Source organism: Phyllobates terribilis, unplaced genomic scaffold (genome assembly GCF_046119375.1).
Source record: "Phyllobates terribilis strain yellow unplaced genomic scaffold, ASM4611937v1 Scaffold_488__1_contigs__length_1352022, whole genome shotgun sequence".
Lineage (NCBI taxonomy): Eukaryota > Metazoa > Chordata > Amphibia > Anura > Dendrobatidae > Phyllobates > Phyllobates terribilis.
In genome coordinates this window covers 811537-824804 of record NW_027363248.1, presented here as the reverse complement: position 1 = coordinate 824804, position 13268 = coordinate 811537, and the positions used below count along the sequence as shown (strand labels likewise).

At 44.7% G+C, this 13268-nt stretch overlaps 7 non-coding genes across 7 annotated transcripts; all 7 read left to right on the top strand.

Annotated features, from left to right (window-relative positions):
• Window positions 1–349: 349 nt before the first annotated feature.
• LOC141229897 (U2 spliceosomal RNA) lies at window positions 350–540 on the top strand. Its single transcript, XR_012296515.1, has one exon. It is a non-coding gene; the product is annotated as a U2 spliceosomal RNA (small nuclear RNA).
• A 1118-nt stretch (window positions 541–1658) lies between these two features.
• On the top strand, window positions 1659–1848 carry LOC141229944 (U2 spliceosomal RNA). Its single transcript, XR_012296561.1, has one exon. It is a non-coding gene; the product is annotated as a U2 spliceosomal RNA (small nuclear RNA).
• Window positions 1849–2969: 1121 nt separating this feature from the next.
• Window positions 2970–3160, top strand: LOC141229885 (U2 spliceosomal RNA). Its single transcript, XR_012296504.1, has one exon. It is a non-coding gene; the product is annotated as a U2 spliceosomal RNA (small nuclear RNA).
• Window positions 3161–4278: 1118 nt separating this feature from the next.
• Window positions 4279–4469, top strand: LOC141229873 (U2 spliceosomal RNA). Its single transcript, XR_012296493.1, has one exon. It is a non-coding gene; the product is annotated as a U2 spliceosomal RNA (small nuclear RNA).
• Window positions 4470–5590: 1121 nt separating this feature from the next.
• Window positions 5591–5781, top strand: LOC141229860 (U2 spliceosomal RNA). Its single transcript, XR_012296481.1, has one exon. It is a non-coding gene; the product is annotated as a U2 spliceosomal RNA (small nuclear RNA).
• A 1115-nt stretch (window positions 5782–6896) lies between these two features.
• LOC141229849 (U2 spliceosomal RNA) lies at window positions 6897–7087 on the top strand. The gene has a single exon (XR_012296470.1). It is a non-coding gene; the product is annotated as a U2 spliceosomal RNA (small nuclear RNA).
• A 1121-nt stretch (window positions 7088–8208) lies between these two features.
• LOC141229838 (U2 spliceosomal RNA) lies at window positions 8209–8399 on the top strand. The gene has a single exon (XR_012296458.1). It is a non-coding gene; the product is annotated as a U2 spliceosomal RNA (small nuclear RNA).
• The last annotated feature ends 4869 nt before the right edge of the window (window positions 8400–13268 follow it).

Genomic DNA, 13268 nt, shown 5'->3' with positions numbered 1-13268 from the left:
CCAGCAGCAGCAGCAGCAGCAGCAGGAGAGGTATGTAATCAGCAGCCCTCCTGCTAAGGGTAGACAGCTGCTCGTTCCACCCCACCCCCCGCCTTAATTGGTTCTCCTCCCTTCCAACGGTGTTGAGGCGGGTGGGAACAGCAGGGGGTGAAGGTGCTGTGTTTAAAGAGGTGGAGTTATGCAGATCTAAAACGCGTGGATTGCAGCAGCAGCAAGCCGAAAAGTGCAGGCATGTAAGGGATCTAGAGGTTGACAACATGTCTTCTTAACGGGAGTCCAGGAGCTCATCTCCACAAATGGACTTTTCAGGATCCTTGGGTGGCTCCGTAGTTTGAAACCAATTCTGGTTATCGCTTCTCGGCCTTTTGGCTAAGATCAAGTGTAGTATCTGTTCTTATCAGTTTAATATCTGATACGTCCCCTATCTGGGGACCATATATTAAATGGATTTTTAGAACAGGGAGATGGAAAAAGAGCTTGCTCTGTCCACTCCACGCATTGACCTGGTATTGCAGTATCTCCAGGACCGGTGCACCCCTTCTTTAATGCAGTTTCTAAAATCAGAAAGAATTGAATTCAATGTTTTTTGTTCATTTTGCTTGTTTGTCGGATTTTGGGATGGACTCTTTGGCTTTGCTTTTCTTCTCCTCATTGGATTTTTCATGTTCAAAGTTGCAGAAGCCAGATTACAAGCTCATTTTGGTTCAACTTCAGCAACTGTGCATTGCATTGCCATGTAATGTAATGAAATGCTATCTTTCTAGCTCTCCCTTTTTACTTCCTTTTGGATAAACAGACATATTAGGCAAGCATTTTGGAGCTTTCACCTAAATAACTACAGGTGGTGAGATAAGCTGCACAATATAATTGACCTTTCAGTATATTGTTGCACACACACCATCTATTTAGCAAATGCCCTTGTTATCAACAGCAGCCTTTTAAACTCACCTGAGCTAACAGGTATGTGCGCTGGTTACTCTGCTGCGCTTAAAATTTCTTTTTTGGTTTGCTACAATGCCTTTTCTGAAACGTTGTCTCCCTCTGCTGGAACACTGACTTCTTTCATTTAATGCCTGCAGACTATAAAAGAGAACCCAACCCAAAAAGTTTGGTTGATTAGTCTGTGGCATTCTGTTAAACTGTTGCTTATGGCGGTCTCTGTGAGCTTCTCAGCGACATTCAGCCAGCCAGGTATCCTGCCTGCAGTAGATGGAATGTGGCAATGGAACGCTGGCTGCGCGTGTCATAATAGGCTCTGAGCCTTTATATACCTGTGCACAGCAGCAGCCACCTTCAGTCTGCTGCTGGACAGCCAGCAGCAGCAGCAGCAGCAGGAGAGGTATGTAATCAGCAGCCCTCCTGCTAAGGGTAGACAGCTGCTCGTTCCACCCCACCCCCCGCCTTAATTGGTTCTCCTCCCTTCCAACGGTGTTGAGGCGGGTGGGAACAGCAGGGGGTGAAGGTGCTGTGTTTAAAGAGGTGGAGTTATGCAGATCTAAAACGCGTGGATTGCAGCAGCAGCAAGCCGAAAAGTGCAGGCATGTAAGGGATCTAGAGGTTGACAACATGTCTTCTTAACGGGAGTCCAGGAGCTCATCTCCACAAATGGACTTTTCAGGATCCTTGGGTGGCTCCGTAGTTTGAAACCAATTCTGGTTATCGTTTCTCGGCCTTTTGGCTAAGATCAAGTGTAGTATCTGTTCTTATCAGTTTAATATCTGATACGTCCCCTATCTGGGGACCATATATTAAATGGATTTTTAGAACGGGAGATGGAAAAAGAGCTTGCTCTGTCCACTCCACGCATTGACCTGGTATTGCAGTATCTCCAGGACCCGTGCACCCCTTCTTTAATGCAGTTTCTAAAATCAGAAAGAATTGAATTCAATGTTTTTTGTTCATTTTGCTTGTTTGTCGGATTTTGGGATGGACTCTTTGGCTTTGCTTTTCTTCTCCTCATTGGATTTTTCATGTTCAAAGTTGCAGAAGCCAGATTACAAGCTCATTTTGGTTCAACTTCAGCAACTGTGCATTGCATTGCCATGTAATGTAATGAAATGCTATCTTTCTAGCTCTCCCTTTTTACTTCCTTTTGGATAAACAGACATATTAGGCAAGCATTTTGGAGCTTTCACCTAAATAACTACAGGTGGTGAGATAAGCTGCACAATATAATTGACCTTTCAGTATATTGCTGCACACACACCATCTATTTAGCAAATGCCCTTGTTATCAACAGCAGCCTTTTAAACTCACCTGAGCTAACAGGTATGTGCGCTGGTTACTCTGCTGCGCTTAAAATTTCTTTTTTGGTTTGCTACAATGCCTTTTCTGAAACGTTGTCTCCCTCTGCTGGAACACTGACTTCTTTCATTTAATGCCTGCAGACTATAAAAGAGAACCCAACCCAAAAAGTTTGGTTGATTAGTCTGTGGCATTCTGTTAAACTGTTGCTTATGGCGGTCTCTGTGAGCTTCTCAGCGACATTCAGCCAGCCAGGTATCCTGCCTGCAGTAGATGGAATGTGGCAATGGAACGCTGGCTGCGCGTGTCATAATAGGCTCTGAGCCTTTATATACCTGTGCACAGCAGCAGCCACCTTCAGTCTGCTGCTGGACAGCCAGCAGCAGCAGCAGCAGCAGCAGGAGAGGTATGTAATCAGCAGCCCTCCTGCTAAGGGTAGACAGCTGCTCGTTCCACCCCACCCCCCGCCTTAATTGGTTCTCCTCCCTTCCAACGGTGTTGAGGCGGGTGGGAACAGCAGGGGGTGAAGGTGCTGTGTTTAAAGAGGTGGAGTTATGCAGATCTAAAACGCGTGGATTGCAGCAGCAGCAAGCCGAAAAGTGCAGGCATGTAAGGGATCTAGAGGTTGACAACATGTCTTCTTAACGGGAGTCCAGGAGCTCATCTCCACAAATGGACTTTTCAGGATCCTTGGGTGGCTCTGTAGTTTGAAACCAATTCTGGTTATCGCTTCTCGGCCTTTTGGCTAAGATCAAGTGTAGTATCTGTTCTTATCAGTTTAATATCTGATACGTCCCCTATCTGGGGACCATATATTAAATGGATTTTTAGAACAGGGAGATGGAAAAAGAGCTTGCTCTGTCCACTCCACGCATTGACCTGGTATTGCAGTATCTCCAGGACCGGTGCACCCCTTCTTTAATGCAGTTTCTAAAATCAGAAAGAATTGAATTCAATGTTTTTTGTTCATTTTGCTTGTTTGTCGGATTTTGGGATGGACTCTTTGGCTTTGCTTTTCTTCTCCTCATTGGATTTTTCATGTTCAAAGTTGCAGAAGCCAGATTACAAGCTCATTTTGGTTCAACTTCAGCAACTGTGCATTGCATTGCCATGTAATGTAATGAAATGCTATCTTTCTAGCTCTCCCTTTTTACTTCCTTTTGGATAAACAGACATATTAGGCAAGCATTTTGGAGCTTTCACCTAAATAACTACAGGTGGTGAGATAAGCTGCACAATATAATTGACCTTTCAGTATATTGTTGCACACACACCATCTATTTAGCAAATGCCCTTGTTATCAACAGCAGCCTTTTAAACTCACCTGAGCTAACAGGTATGTGCGCTGGTTACTCTGCTGCGCTTAAAATTTCTTTTTTGGTTTGCTACAATGCCTTTTCTGAAACGTTGTCTCCCTCTGCTGGAACACTGACTTCTTTCATTTAATGCCTGCAGACTATAAAAGAGAACCCAACCCAAAAAGTTTGGTTGATTAGTCTGTGGCATTCTGTTAAACTGTTGCTTATGGCGGTCTCTGTGAGCTTCTCAGCGACATTCAGCCAGCCAGGTATCCTGCCTGCAGTAGATGGAATGTGGCAATGGAACGCTGGCTGCGCATGTCATAATAGGCTCTGAGCCTTTATATACCTGTGCACAGCAGCAGCCACCTTCAGTCTGCTGCTGGACAGCCAGCAGCAGCAGCAGCAGCAGGAGAGGTATGTAATCAGCAGCCCTCCTGCTAAGGGTAGACAGCTGCTCGTTCCACCCCACCCCCCGCCTTAATTGGTTCTCCTCCCTTCCAACGGTGTTGAGGCGGGTGGGAACAGCAGGGGGTGAAGGTGCTGTGTTTAAAGAGGTGGAGTTATGCAGATCTAAAACGCGTGGATTGCAGCAGCAGCAAGCCGAAAAGTGCAGGCATGTAAGGGATCTAGAGGTTGACAACATGTCTTCTTAACGGGAGTCCAGGAGCTCATCTCCACAAATGGACTTTTCAGGATCCTTGGGTGGCTCCGTAGTTTGAAACCAATTCTGGTTATCGCTTCTCGGCCTTTTGGCTAAGATCAAGTGTAGTATCTGTTCTTATCAGTTTAATATCTGATACGTCCCCTATCTGGGGACCATATATTAAATGGATTTTTAGAACAGGGAGATGGAAAAAGAGCTTGCTCTGTCCACTCCACGCATTGACCTGGTATTGCAGTATCTCCAGGACCGGTGCACCCCTTCTTTAATGCAGTTTCTAAAATCAGAAAGAATTGAATTCAATGTTTTTTGTTCATTTTGCTTGTTTGTCGGATTTTGGGATGGACTCTTTGGCTTTGCTTTTCTTCTCCTCATTGGATTTTTCATGTTCAAAGTTGCAGAAGCCAGATTACAAGCTCATTTTGGTTCAACTTCAGCAACTGTGCATTGCATTGCCATGTAATGTAATGAAATGCTATCTTTCTAGCTCTCCCTTTTTACTTCCTTTTGGATAAACAGACATATTAGGCAAGCATTTTGGAGCTTTCACCTAAATAACTACAGGTGGTGAGATAAGCTGCACAATATAATTGACCTTTCAGTATATTGTTGCACACACACCATCTATTTAGCAAATGCCCTTGTTATCAACAGCAGCCTTTTAAACTCACCTGAGCTAACAGGTATGTGCGCTGGTTACTCTGCTGCGCTTAAAATTTCTTTTTTGGTTTGCTACAATGCCTTTTCTGAAACGTTGTCTCCCTCTGCTGGAACACTGACTTCTTTCATTTAATGCCTGCAGACTATAAAAGAGAACCCAACCCAAAAAGTTTGGTTGATTAGTCTGTGGCATTCTGTTAAACTGTTGCTTATGGCGGTCTCTGTGAGCTTCTCAGCGACATTCAGCCAGCCAGGTATCCTGCCTGCAGTAGATGGAATGTGGCAATGGAACGCTGGCTGCGCGTGTCATAATAGGCTCTGAGCCTTTATATACCTGTGCACAGCAGCAGCCACCTTCAGTCTGCTGCTGGACAGCCAGCAGCAGCAGCAGCAGCAGCAGGAGAGGTATGTAATCAGCAGCCCTCCTGCTAAGGGTAGACAGCTGCTCGTTCCACCCCACCCCCCGCCTTAATTGGTTCTCCTCCCTTCCAACGGTGTTGAGGCGGGTGGGAACAGCAGGGGGTGAAGGTGCTGTGTTTAAAGAGGTGGAGTTATGCAGATCTAAAACGCGTGGATTGCAGCAGCAGCAAGCCGAAAAGTGCAGGCATGTAAGGGATCTAGAGGTTGACAACATGTCTTCTTAACGGGAGTCCAGGAGCTCATCTCCACAAATGGACTTTTCAGGATCCTTGGGTGGCTCCGTAGTTTGAAACCAATTCTGGTTATCGCTTCTCGGCCTTTTGGCTAAGATCAAGTGTAGTATCTGTTCTTATCAGTTTAATATCTGATACGTCCCCTATCTGGGGACCATATATTAAATGGATTTTTAGAACAGGGAGATGGAAAAAGAGCTTGCTCTGTCCACTCCACGCATTGACCTGGTATTGCAGTATCTCCAGGACCGGTGCACCCCTTCTTTAATGCAGTTTCTAAAATCAGAAAGAATTGAATTCAATGTTTTTTGTTCATTTTGCTTGTTTGTCGGATTTTGGGATGGACTCTTTGGCTTTGCTTTTCTTCTCCTCATTGGATTTTTCATGTTCAAAGTTGCAGAAGCCAGATTACAAACTCATTTTGGTTCAACTTCAGCAACTGTGCATTGCATTGCCATGTAATGTAATGAAATGCTATCTTTCTAGCTCTCCCTTTTTACTTCCTTTTGGATAAACAGACATATTAGGCAAGCATTTTGGAGCTTTCACCTAAATAACTACAGGTGGTGAGATAAGCTGCACAATATAATTGACCTTTCAGTATATTGTTGCACACACACCATCTATTTAGCAAATGCCCTTGTTATCAACAGCAGCCTTTTAAACTCACCTGAGCTAACAGGTATGTGCGCTGGTTACTCTGCTGCGCTTAAAATTTCTTTTTTGGTTTGCTACAATGCCTTTTCTGAAACGTTGTCTCCCTCTGCTGGAACACTGACTTCTTTCATTTAATGCCTGCAGACTATAAAAGAGAACCCAACCCAAAAAGTTTGGTTGATTAGTCTGTGGCATTCTGTTAAACTGTTGCTTATGGCGGTCTCTTTGAGCTTCTCAGCGACATTCAGCCAGCCAGGTATCCTGCCTGCAGTAGATGGAATGTATCAATGGAACGCTGGCTGCGCGTGTCATAATAGGCTCTGAGCCTTTATATACCTGTGCACAGCAGCAGCCACCTTCAGTCTGCTGCTGGACAGCCAGCAGCAGCAGCAGCAGCAGGAGAGGTATGTAATCAGCAGCCCTCCTGCTAAGGGTAGACAGCTGCTCGTTCCACCCCACCCCCCGCCTTAATTGGTTCTCCTCCCTTCCAACGGTGTTGAGGCGGGTGGGAACAGCAGGGGGTGAAGGTGCTGTGTTTAAAGAGGTGGAGTTATGCAGATCTAAAACGCGTGGATTGCAGCAGCAAGCCGAAAAGTGCAGGCATGTAAGGGATCTAGAGGTTGACAACATGTCTTCTTAACGGGAGTCCAGGAGCTCATCTCCACAAATGGACTTTTCAGGATCCTTGGGTGGCTCCGTAGTTTGAAACCAATTCTGGTTATCGCTTCTCGGCCTTTTGGCTAAGATCAAGTGTAGTATCTGTTCTTATCAGTTTAATATCTGATACGTCCCCTATCTGGGGACCATATATTAAATGGATTTTTAGAACAGGGAGATGGAAAAAGAGCTTGCTCTGTCCACTCCACGCATTGACCTGGTATTGCAGTATCTCCAGGACCGGTGCACCCCTTCTTTAATGCAGTTTCTAAAATCAGAAAGAATTGAATTCAATGTTTTTTGTTCATTTTGCTTGTTTGTCGGATTTTGGGATGGACTCTTTGGCTTTGCTTTTCTTCTCCTCATTGGATTTTTCATGTTCAAAGTTGCAGAAGCCAGATTACAAGCTCATTTTGGTTCAACTTCAGCAACTGTGCATTGCATTGCCATGTAATGTGATGAAATGCTATCTTTCTAGCTCTCCCTTTTTACTTCCTTTTGGATAAACAGACATATTAGGCAAGCATTTTGGAGCTTTCACCTAAATAACTACAGGTGGTGAGATAAGCTGCACAATATAATTGACCTTTCAGTATATTGTTGCACACACACCATCTATTTAGCAAATGCCCTTGTTATCAACAGCAGCCTTTTAAACTCACCTGAGCTAACAGGTATGTGCGCTGGTTACTCTGCTGCACTTAAAATTTCTTTTTTGGTTTGCTACAATGCCTTTTCTGAAACGTTGTCTCCCTCTGCTGGAACACTGACTTCTTTCATTTAATGCCTGCAGACTATAAAAGAGAACCCAACCCAAAAAGTTTGGTTGATTAGTCTGTGGCATTCTGTTAAACTGTTGCTTATGGCGGTCTCTGTGAGCTTCTCAGCGACATTCAGCCAGCCAGGTATCCTGCCTGCAGTAGATGGAATGTGGCAATGGAACGCTGGCTGCGCGTGTCATAATAGGCTCTGAGCCTTTATATACCTGTGCACAGCAGCAGCCACCTTCAGTCTGCTGCTGGACAGCCAGCAGCAGCAGCAGCAGCAGCAGGAGAGGTATGTAATCAGCAGCCCTCCTGCTAAGGGTAGACAGCTGCTCGTTCCACCCCACCCCCCGCCTTAATTGGTTCTCCTCCCTTCCAACGGTGTTGAGGCGGGTGGGAACAGCAGGGGGTGAAGGTGCTGTGTTTAAAGAGGTGGAGTTATGCAGATCTAAAACGCGTGGATTGCAGCAGCAGCAAGCCGAAAAGTGCAGGCATGTAAGGGATCTAGAGGTTGACAACATGTCTTCTTAACGGGAGTCCAGGAGCTCATCTCCACAAATGGACTTTTCAGGATCCTTGGGTGGCTCCGTAGTTTGAAACCAATTCTGGTTATCGCTTCTCGGCCTTTTGGCTAAGATCAAGTGTAGTATCTGTTCTTATCAGTTTAATATCTGATACGTCCCCTATCTGGGGACCATATATTAAATGGATTTTTAGAACAGGGAGATGGAAAAAGAGCTTGCTCTGTCCACTCCACGCATTGACCTGGTATTGCAGTATCTCCAGGACCGGTGCACCCCTTCTTTAATGCAGTTTCTAAAATCAGAAAGAATTGAATTCAATGTTTTTTGTTCATTTTGCTTGTTTGTCGGATTTTGGGATGGACTCTTTGGCTTTGCTTTTCTTCTCCTCATTGGATTTTTCATGTTCAAAGTTGCAGAAGCCAGATTACAAGCTCATTTTGGTTCAACTTCAGCAACTGTGCATTGCATTGCCATGTAATGTAATGAAATGCTATCTTTCTAGCTCTCCCTTTTTACTTCCTTTTGGATAAACAGACATATTAGGCAAGCATTTTGGAGCTTTCACCTAAATAACTACAGGTGGTGAGATAAGCTGCACAATATAATTGACCTTTCAGTATATTGTTGCACACACACCATCTATTTAGCAAATGCCCTTGTTATCAACAGCAGCCTTTTAAACTCACCTGAGCTAACAGGTATGTGCGCTGGTTACTCTGCTGCGCTTAAAATTTCTTTTTTGGTTTGCTACAATGCCTTTTCTGAAACGTTGTCTCCCTCTGCTGGAACACTGACTTCTTTCATTTAATGCCTGCAGACTATAAAAGAGAACCCAACCCAAAAAGTTTGGTTGATTAGTCTGTGGCATTCTGTTAAACTGTTGCTTATGGCGGTCTCTGTGAGCTTCTCAGCGACATTCAGCCAGCCAGGTATCCTGCCTGCAGTAGATGGAATGTGGCAATGGAACGCTGGCTGCGCGTGTCATAATAGGCTCTGAGCCTTTATATACCTGTGCACAGCAGCAGCCACCTTCAGTCTGCTGCTGGACAGCCAGCAGCAGCAGCAGCAGCAGGAGAGGTATGTAATCAGCAGCCCTCCTGCTAAGGGTAGACAGCTGCTCGTTCCACCCCACCCCCCGCCTTAATTGGTTCTCCTCCCTTCCAACGGTGTTGAGGCGGGTGGGAACAGCAGGGGGTGAAGGTGCTGTGTTTAAAGAGGTGGAGTTATGCAGATCTAAAACGCGTGGATTGCAGCAGCAGCAAGCCGAAAAGTGCAGGCATGTAAGGGATCTAGAGGTTGACAACATGTCTTCTTAACGGGAGTCCAGGAGCTCATCTCCACAAATGGACTTTTCAGGATCCTTGGGTGGCTCCGTAGTTTGAAACCAATTCTGGTTATCGCTTCTCGGCCTTTTGGCTCAGATCAAGTGTCTGGACATCAGGTTCCTTGAGTGCTAGCCCTCGGCCTTCCAGCATCGCCACTCCGGTGGCTTAAGCTGGATGCTGCTATAGGGGGAGAGTGAGGAGGAAACGGGAAGGCGATTTCCGTGGCTGACTATGGGAGTCAAGCTGAAATTTGCTGGGACCGGGGACCCCCGGGTCAAGAATGGATTTCGCATTGAGATTTCCGAGGAGAAGAAGGGACATTTTTCCATGTCCTACCTGGTGAATGCCATCTTCTATGAAGCATTGAAGATTAAGAAGTCGGACATTCTTTGCCTGCAGGAATTTAGAAGTCATGGAAGGTATGTGCTGGTTCTTTCTACTATGGCTGCTTGCCAAAATCTTTATAGAACCTTGAAAGGCCATACTGAGAACTCCCTCCTAGATGGACTCACTTTTACTGTCCTCTATTCAAAGGGGGATGTTCCTGTTGTTGTGTTTATGCACAATCCCTTTATCCCCCAGGAGGACATTACTGTATTCTTGAGGAGGCATTGTACTTATGTGCATTTTTCCCACAAGATCTCGAATGAAGAAGGCTTGTGGACTGGCAAATACAAGTACTTTGTTCGTTTTGCTACAGACCCCGAGGGGCCAGGGGGCATACATTATCCTCCTATGAGTTTCTCTATTGGGAGAGACACTGGTTTCTTGTACTTTCCTGATGCTCCTTTATTCTGCAGAAGATGTAACAAGTATGGTCATGTCCAGGAGTCCTGCAGGTATCCGCCAACCTGCAGGAGGTGTAACACGTCTGGTCATATGGCGAAAGACTGCAAGAACCAGGTAAAGTGTGATGCTTGTGGTGAGGAGGGGCATGTTCTTAGGCAGTGTCAAGCTAGAACCACTCCTAAGTCTTTTGCTCAAGTGGTCGCGGAGGGGCCTGCTGTTCCTTCGACTTCTACTAGGGTTCCACAAGGTCCCCTTCCGGATGTCGGGGAGGCAACTGCTCCCCAAGAGGAAGAGGATGGCACTCAGATGGACGACATATTTGAAGATGCCCAGCTTCAGCCTCCTGCGTCAGGAGGCTTTGACATGGTGATTCCAGAGGTGATGTCACCTTTCCCTCCCCAGTTTGGTGTCCGTGGTGAGGGGGAAATGGACTTGTCCAATTCTCCTGTCATATCTTGGTGCAATACTGCTTCAGAGGAGATCGGGGGCGGTGGCCAAGGGGACTTGTCTGCTGTCCGTTTCTCTGATGAGGAGGATCCTGATGTGGTCAAGAAGAAGCCAAGGACTGAGTGTTCATCCATTGCTGCCGTGTGTGATAGCCCGGTGGACTCTCGTGCTTACCCGTCAGATGTATTTTCTCCTGACATTGTTACATTTGGCATTCAGCCAGATGGTAATAGCTTTGCTTTGCTTGATGAAGGTTGAGTTGATGTTTTCTTTCTTTTTTTTTCAGGTTATGTGTGATCCCCTTTAGTTATGCCGCATCATTCTGGATGGGACATTGTGTCCCTTAATGTTAGGCAAATTAGATCTGTTACCCGAAGAACAACAGTTCTGGATTATCTAAAGGGTTTGAGTGCAGATGTCTATTGTCTACAAGAGTGTGGGATTACTGAATCTCCAGGGGATAAGGACTGGCCTTATGGCCAGTATGTTTGGTCGGGGTCCAGCTTTAACAAAAATGATGGTGTGGGGATTTTAGTTGGTAATAAGAATATTACTATTGATAGTTACACGGTTGTGGAGGTGGGTCGCTGCATTATTGTTTTTTTGAGTTATAGGGGGTGGAAGGTTAGAATGATTAATTTATATTGTCCTACTAAAAAAGAGGAGCGGCTTGCTCTTCTTGAGAAATTGAGTTTTTTTCTCCCTGGAAAAATTCCTACAGTTTTTGTTGGTGACTGTAATTGTGTCACAGAAGGTAATGTGGACATTACGGGAAAAAAGTTATCTCAACTTATTTCTGATTTTTCTTTCTTAGACGCTGCAATACTTGAGTATGGCATTCCACCACCGCCTACATATTATGCTGACCGTGGTAATATTTCATCGAGGATAGATAGGATGTTATTTTCCAAAAATATGGTTTGTTCAAGTTATGTTCAACATAAGGTACCTTTTTCTGATCATGAGTGTTTGCGTGGAGTTTTTAGTGCGAATGGGGACATGGTGTTTGGGGGTGGGGTTTGGAAATTGAATACGAGGTTGTTGGAGGATGAGGAGGTGATGAGTGAGTTGGAGAAAAGGTATGCAAGTTGGAGGTGGCGTAAGCGTGATTTTGGTAGTGTGCTTGAATGGTGGGATTGGGTGAAATTACAGTTAAAAACTTTCTTTAAAAAATGGGGCTACAAAAAAGCTGCCAGATATCGTAATAGATTTAATGACTTAAGTAGACGGATTGATTGGTTGCGTGGGTGTGTTAGGAAAGGAATGGATATGTCTGATCAGCTTGAGGTTGCTAAGAATGAGTTAAAATGTCTTCTGGATGAAAAAGGTAAAGAGATTATTTACCGTACCAAGTTAGAGCATTTGGAAAAGAATGAAAAGTGCACCAGGTACTTTTTTAAAAAAATGAATGGAAGGAAGTTGGATTTGAGTGAAGTGGTAGGTGAAGATGGATCTAGTGTGGTTGGGAAGAATGTGTTGAATGAGGTGAATGGCTTCTATAGTAAGTTGTACGATGAGAAATGGATTGATCCTGGACTTGTGTCGCATGTATTGAGTGGTATGGAGAAGAGACTTGGTTCGGATGAATGTGATGCTTTGTGTGAGGATGTTATTTTGGATGAGGTGAGGAATGTTGTTATGAGTGCTAAAAAGAATAAGACGCCTGGGAAGGATGGGTTGCCTGTGGAGCTGTATGTGAAAGCTTGGGAGTTTTTGGGTAAGGACTTGACTGAGGTTTGTAGGTATATGTGGATGAATGGTGTTTTGTGTGACAGTATGAAAGAGGGTATAGTGGTTCTTGTGTTTAAGAAGGGTGAGAAAAAGCGTTTGGAGAACTGGAGACCCATATCATTGCTTAACGCTGATTATAAGGTCTACAGTAAATTGTTAGCAAATCGTATGCGTGAGGTGATTGGTAGGGTTGTGGAGGATGACCAAGCGTGTGCCGTGCCTGGTCGGAGTATAAGTGATAATTTGTTATTGTTAAGGGATATGCTTGGGGATTGTAAGACTAGAAAGCAGAAGTGTATGGTGTTAGCAATTGATTTCGAAAAGGCTTTTGATAGAGTTTCGCATGTGTTTCTGTTTAAAGTATTGGAGAGGATGGGTTTCCCTAGGGTTTTTCTGAATGGAGTTAAGTCTTTATATGATTATGTGTCAAGTGAGTTTTTAGTGAATGGATGGTTGTCTGACAAAGTGATGATTAGGTCTGGTGTATGACAGGGGTGCCCTATGTCCCCTGTCTTGTTTGTATGTGTGATTGAGCCTTTGCTGTGTTTAGTGAGACGTGAGAAAATGATGAGAGGATTGTTAGTGCCTGGGAGTGGTGGTAAGCATGTGAAGGTGTTAGGTTACATGGATGATGTTGTGATGGTGAGTGAAAGTATGGCTTCAATGAGTAGGGTGAGGTTGCTTTTGGATTTTTTCTGTGGTGCATCAGGTTTTAGAGTTAACTGGACTAAGTGTAGTTTCAAATGCTTTGGAGATGACAGTATTCGTATGGAAGGTGTTAAGTATGAGGAGAGTGCAATTAAGGTTTTAGGGGTATTTTTCAATGATGATCTGAAAGGAAATGAGAGTTGGGAC